General features: G+C 48.4%; 1 pseudogene; it reads left to right on the top strand.

The window, feature by feature from the left end:
- The first annotated feature begins 6,258 nt into the window (after positions 1 to 6,258).
- Positions 6,259 to 6,814, top strand: LOC132001728 (alpha-ketoglutarate dehydrogenase component 4-like; annotated as a pseudogene).
- The last annotated feature ends 404 nt before the right edge of the window (positions 6,815 to 7,218 follow it).

Here is a 7,218-nt window from a genome sequence, read left to right as displayed (position 1 = left end):
TCCCTAGGCTGACCCCAGCTCTCCCTTTGCACCAGCCCACCTCATACCCATGGGCGGATTCCTCCCTCATCATCCCACCCCCAGTCTTCAACCCCGTACTCCCCGTCTTGCCCTGCCCACCCTTATTCTGCCCTCCTGCCCTGAGACCACCCAGCAACCCTGGCTCAGTAGAAGTGGTTAGAACAAAGCTTTCCTTGGCCTGAAGAGACTCCCCTTGGAGCCGCCGAAGAAAGGGCGCTCCAGTCCCGGTACCTGCAATTGATCTATCACCCCGGAAGCTAATCCAAGTTTGTCTCTAAAGACCCTCCTCTCCCAGAGGTAGAAGTAGGATGCTGTGCTTTGAAACCCCTCATCAAGTAAGGCCACTCCCCTTCCCATGGAAGTATGTCCTGCTGCCACCCTGTCCACTCTATAGACAACCTTCTTTTACCCCTTTTCCCTGGGAAGTGGAAGGATTGGAGTCCATCAATCAGGACATAATTAGAGAAGATGGGACTGGGCGGGGTGCCCAGATTCTACTGCCTTCTCAGTGTCTTCTCAACTGAGAAGGGAGGAAGATCTGGATTCTTAGTCTTGCTCAGCTAATGATAATGACAAATGATAGAACAGTAATCCTAATAACAGAGCAATGATAATGACAAATGATAGAACAGTAATCCTAATAACAGAGCAAACACTTATGGAGCTCCTGCTGTGTGCTCTCCATACATTAGCTCAAAGAAATCACTAAAAGCTCTATGACTTTGAGCAACAGGATGCCCTTCCTGGGCCTCAGTTTCCCTATCTGTAGCAGGAAGGGGTAGGACCTTCCAGTTTAGGTAGTGAGTCTGAAACATCTGTGATTGATCCAAAATCTGGACAAGGTGTGTTTGTTGTCACCATTCCTATCTGTTTAATGAAAATATAAGGAAGTCAGCCAGGAAAAAGCTGGCTCCCAGTTAGTCCATGTTCTCGGAAAAACAAATTAAAAACAAAAAAGTCATCACTTTAAAAAATCCTAGAGTTCTCGCCCAAATTATTCTTCCTCCTAATAGTCAACGGTGAGCTGTTCAATTCTACTTTTATTTTTAATGATAAAATGGTTCTGGGCTCCTTATACAAGGGAGACTTTCCCAACTCTCTTGACAACCACCGTATCAGAAACCTTACGGATGGTTTACCAGATCTGGAGGAGCCCAATATGAGGCTGGACACTGGTGACTCTAACAGAACAATTCTGATTTGCATGTGATTTCTGAATCTGGTATCAGATATCTGGTATCTCATCTGATCTAGCCTCGTCATACCCGATCCTGATCTGAGACCGTGACTGAGAATCAGGCTGGGTTCTGAGAATCCTTTTTGACCGTTTCTCTGTCTCTATCCTGCCTGTTGCCCTCACTCTCCGTGTGCTCTTACACACTTGTTCCAGGGAGGCTGTGAAGGTGCTTTGAAGCATGCATGTAAGTCTAGGTGTGTGTGTATGCACATGTATGTGCAGGCGTGTGTTTTTCATGTGGGCCCATGGGTACAGGTCTCAGGGGATCTGATGGATACTTGGTGAGTGGATGTGCCGAATGAGGGCCTCTACCACTCTGTTCACATATGTGGGTCTCCGAGGGTGGGGGCCCATGAATCTGGGCAAATTTGTGTGCCTGAGACTTTGTGTTTTGTTTATGTAAGAGGGGAGATACGTGTGCAGACACGTCCTGTGTGCTGGCCCTAACATACCTGTCATTTTCCCCACAAAGAGGGCAGAAGTTTCTATGGAGAAGCCGCTCAGTCCAGGCCCCCGAAATGCCAGTTGGGCAGCCTCCAGGCTCCAGAGCTAGCAGCCAGAGCTCCTCTCCTGGTTGGGGAAGAGGAACAACAGAATTTGAGCATAAACACAGATCTCTGTGCTGAGCATTCTAATTCAGCAAGTCAAGTAGAAAGCCCAGGCAGCCACCTGGTAATTAGCCACCCTGGGGAAAAAATTGCCTGCATTGGAGTGGATAATGTGTTTGCCTGTTTCCGTGGGATCCTTGACCACCTGAATGCCCCCCACCTCCCTCCTATCCTCTCCCATGGGTCTGTCTCCCTGCACTGCCAGCTCAGAAAGACGGTGCAGCATTTCGCTCTAATACATCGGCTTTTTCAAACAGGCCAATTGCTAAGCAAATGTCATTTGGGCAGAAGCTCGGAAGGCTATAAATGAGATAAATGATCCATTTGAATAGATGAAGATGGGTCCCAAGCTGAATGAAGATGAGCTAATAAAGTCCCCCACAACATCAAGGACAGGTTCCACATCCCCTAGCCAGGGAAACTGCTCTCAGAGGCCGGTGCTCCTCTGCAGTGTAGAACACAGCCCACAGTACATACAGCTGAGGAGTGAGGCTTACCAGATGCCCCATCCCAGAAAGCCTCAGAGCCCCTCTACCCAGGTCCCTTCAGCAGCTGCCATGGGCTGGGGGGAGCAGGAGCCCTGCCAGGGTGGCCTGAGGGACACCTGCCTACTGTGGTTGGAGTCATGCCCTCCCCTCACTCATACACACATATGTATACCCACGCTGCTCATGGATACACCCACTCTTGCAGCCTGAGCCCATGACTCTAACCCGTGCTTGGCTCTCAGCTCTCATGTACACATTAGGTCTGCCATGCATTTAAAAGGATCAGCGTACACCAAATGGACAGTAAACGTTTTTTAAAAATTGTATTTATTTATTTGACACTCAGAGATCACAAGTAGGCAGAGAGGCAGGCAGAGAGAGAGGGGGAAGCAGGCTCCCCACTGAGCAGAGAGCCCGATGCAGGACTCGATCCCAGGACCCTGAGATCATGACCTGAGCCGAAGGCAGAGGCTTAACCCACTGAGCCACCCAGGCGCCCCTGGACAGTTAACTTTTAATTAGATCTTGTGGAACACCTATGCATCAGAATGGGGAAAGACTATCTATAACAGATTCATGGGAGTCCAAAGTAAGCCTCTCCTGATCCTGGCCTTGGCAGGCATTTCTAAGACATGTATATTAATCTCTAAGGGGGCTGGAACATGTAGCCTCAAGAGAGGTCATTGAGCAAACATGACTAAGATGGAGGGCAAAAGATGGAGTGATAGCATCAGCACTCCTACACATACGTTGAAGCCCTAACTTCCAATGTGATGGTTTTAGGAGGTGGAATCTTTGAGAAGTAATTAGGTTTAGATGAGTCGTGAGGGTGGGTCCTCTGAATGGAATTAGTGTCCTTATAAGAAAAGGAAGAGAGACCAGAGCGCTTCCTCTTTCTCTGCCCTGTGAAGACACAGTGAGAAGGTGGCCTTGTGCAAGCTAAGAAAAGGGCCCTTACCAGGGACCAAATCCTTGACCTTGGATTTCTCAGCCTTCAGAACTACGAGAAAATAAAAGTCTACTGTTTGTTACCCAGTCTGTGGTATTTTGTCATGGCAGCCAAGCAGACCAGTACAGAAAAGAACCAGGAATTATACTTGCACACAATTGCAGATATCGATTCACATATGAATTCCGATTATTGCTTTACTCGTAGAAAGTAATGCCATGTGTGCCCTTCCCACCATTACGGCTGCTTATCACTGTGCCAAGTGTTTTACAGACTTTACCCTATTCTCAAGATAGCCCCAAGACGGACCATCTATTGGCTCCATTTTCTCCAAAGGATTAACTCTTGAATAACATGCTCGGAGTTGGTTGCACAACCACTAAATGACAGAGTCAGGATTTGAACCCAGGTCTCTTAACTGCAGTGTGATGCTCTGTAGGGAGGATAGTGATCCCGGCCCTCAAAGCTGGGGGGAGCACTCCTGCTGTGCCCGTGAGACCAAAGCTTCCATTCCCCAGGGCCACCTGACTTGTTCAGCCTTGCACCTTATAACCCAATTACCATAATTGGTACAGCTGTCTCCCAGAGCTGCAGATCCACAGGCATCCCTGAAGCCATTGAAGAATTGGCTTGTAACTTTTGCTCAAAAGAATGACCATGATACAGTAATAACCTAAGTTGATTTTCATGTATCAACTCAGCTAAAGAACAAGGTTTTGCTCCAGTGTCGGCATTTTCTGAAATACAAGATGATTTTATTCTCAACACAAAGTCATTTTTTGTATTATTCCAGCTACATGTTTTGAATTAATAGTGAGACCATTTAATGGTGCACTTGGACGTGATCTCTAGCTGCAGCACCCCCACCCCCACCCACACCCAGACTCCTGCATGTCCAGCTCAACGGAGCCCCACCTCTCCTGGGCTCCCCTTTCCCTCCCTCCTGAAGCCCCTCGTGCCTGCCCAGAGCTGTCCTGAGGATATCCCGGAGTCTTCATCAAGCTTGAGCGGCAGAAGGGCCTACAGACATGTCCCATCCTTCCAGCTCTGGACCCGTACCCTGGCTGGCTTCCTCGGAAGAAAAATGAAGGTCTTCCTGACAGGCAAGCATAAATATTTTCTTTCCCAGCCTGGTTCAGATGGGGATATTTGCTGTTAATAAAGTGGCAGCTGGCTATCTGGGAGTGTCTGAACGTGGCCTTCCCTGGCAGGGAGCGTGACATCCATCTCTGTCGGCACCCCGTCAGAAGACAAGACTCCGCTGGCCCGCTTCCTCTGGAATGTGCCTCAGATGGCAGAAAGCGGGCAGGGAGCACTCGCGTCACGCCGGCCTCAGCTTCTATCTCTCTCTTGAAGGGCTGGGAGGTGCAGCCGGGGTTTGCTGCTCTTGGCAAGCACGTCTATCAGGAGTGTGGCCATCAGGTACCCAGCAAGGCTCTTTGTTTAAGCCCCACAGCAAGCAGTGCAACTTTATTTATGGGGACAGGAGGGGCTGTGCTGGAGCAGACCGGGTCTCCCCGCTTTGAAAGGTGCTCAAACCAGAAAGGGCAACACGACGTAATGGGAAATCGTGCTTTTCTTTGCAGCATGTGGCCTGGAAATGGAGCTGCGAGGCCCGGAAAGGTTCTGAAATAACATTTCGGGCTGGAGTTCTCCCTGCCCCCACCTGGAAATAGGTGTTGGGATGGAAAACAGGGCACCTCTCCTCACCACTCATCACCAGCCAGAGCTGTTTGAAATGAAAACAAAAAATTCTTCTTTAAAAGAAAATGTGTTTTCCAAAGTGCTATGAATTCTCTTCTAAACTTCCAAGTCCACGAAGACCGTGTGGAGGCCCGATTCACGGCTTGGAGCTAGGGAAACTGTTCTGGGAATGAAGACGGCTCTTGGGGTTAGGCATCATCAGCCCCCAGGTTACTGGGGTCGCTCTGTGGCAAGATAAACACTTGATGAGTGCTAGACCTGAAGGTGATAAAAAGATACTAAGATTTCAGGTCAAATCTTGGCTGCAGATTACCTTGGGAGAGTTATTCAACCTTCCTGTGTTTAGTTTTCCTATATGTAAGATGGGGACAAGAACACAGATTTCACAGTGCCCACTGTAGCACGTGACTGCTCATCAGGGCTGGGCAATGTGTTGGATTTTGCTGAAGGAGCTCACAGAGGTTCCCTACAGCCTGCAGCATAAGGCAGAGCTCCTCAGTTTTGCAGTTAATACCTTTTGGGATCTGACCCAACCAATTCTCCCACCCATGCCGCCAAGTCTGAGCTCCCCATGGTTTCTCAGTTCATGACACACTGCTGCCATTCCTATGTGCTGGTCCATGCTGTTCCACACACTGCTACACCATGCAACTGCCCACTCCCGCCTCATTGTACCTTCCACCTGGATGCCCATGTCTTCAGAGATGACAGTAACTACCAGTTACTGCGTGCCATGGATCTGATGCTTCTCCTATACTGTCTTAGATCTTTAGTTCACGAGGTCAGGAAAGACAGAGTCAGGAGAAAGAAAAGAGGGGACCAGTAAAGAGTTTCCAGAAAGGGCATCCTATGGTCATATATATCATAGAGGAAAGATCACGTTGGGCCAGAGAGGCAGCTAGGGGTCAGGAGGAGGCTGGGGTCAGGGAGGAGGCTGAGGGATCAGGAAAGAGGCTGAGAAGAGAGGACAGTGGCTGTGACTTTTCGAAGGAGAGGTGGGGCTGGAGCCGGGCCTCTGCTTCACTTACCCATCCAGTACCTATTTTATGGGCAGGCTCTACCCCTGTGGCTGGGATCCAGTTGTGAACAAAGCAGTGCAAAATCCCTGCGCTCCTTCAGGAGAAACAGATACCAAACAAAATAACTAAGGAAAACATACAGTGCATTAGATCAGGACGAGTGCTATAAAGAAAATCCGAAGGAAGGGAGAGGGATACAGAAGGAAGAAGCCAGAGATAAAATTACAGGTCCATGATGGGCAGCAAGATGGCGTCTGCCAGCAGGTCGTTCAGGTAGTCAAGCCACATACTCCATTAATAAGATTCCCTGACAGAAGAGACAATCCTAAACCTAATGTATCAGAAGTTTTGAGATCAGCTGGACTACCATCTCACTCTTCTTCAATTTCACAGCATTCTAAAGGAAGTAAATCACCAGATTTGCTGATGCATCAGGGTCCACCAGATACTGCAGAAATAATAAAAACATTACCTCAGAAATACAGAAGGAAACTTGTATCTCAAGAAGAAATTGAATTTATCCAACGTGGAGGTCCGGAATAATCACTGACAGTGTGGCTGCTATTTGTCATCAGACAAAAAAATAGTCTTTACAATAAAGACTGTCCAAAAATCCAAAATGGCACATGAGAAATTATATAGCAAACAACTTGAATACTCTGCAAAAAGAAAAAAAATGAAATATAAAAAATTTAGATGGACAGTTGTATCTTCTAATATATGTATCTTGGTCAGCTTCTGCAAAAGCTTACCTAATTGTTTATATGCTTATTAAAGTATACATTTTTAAATGTTAAAAAAAAAATTACAGGTCCAGTGGCCACAGAAGGTCTTAGGGTAACTTTTAAGAAGAGGCCCCAAGGAATTGAGAGGGGGCTGGTCTGCCAATGCCTGGGAATACATCCCCGGCAGAGGGTTGGCAGAGAGACAGGGGAGCCCAAAGCCTCCCAGCTGAGGCTGTGGGCATGCCCCAGGAACAGGGAGGAAGCCAGGGGGTTGGAGGGGGGCTCAAGACGAAGAGGATGAGGCAAGGTGAAAGAGATGAAAAAAGGCCTTGACTTAAGGAGCAAAGACTCCTTAAGGCCGTTGGAGTCAGCACCCTAAGGGTGTGCCTTGGGCAGACCCCTCCTGGAGCCTGATTCTCACCGCAGAGGGTACATGTGGTGCTGGGCGTCACTGTGAAAGCCTTGAG

This window comes from Mustela nigripes, chromosome 14, assembly GCF_022355385.1.
Source record: "Mustela nigripes isolate SB6536 chromosome 14, MUSNIG.SB6536, whole genome shotgun sequence".
NCBI lineage: Eukaryota > Metazoa > Chordata > Mammalia > Carnivora > Mustelidae > Mustela > Mustela nigripes.
Note: the sequence above shows the minus strand (reverse complement) of the source record. Positions and strands in the feature narration are given on the sequence as shown.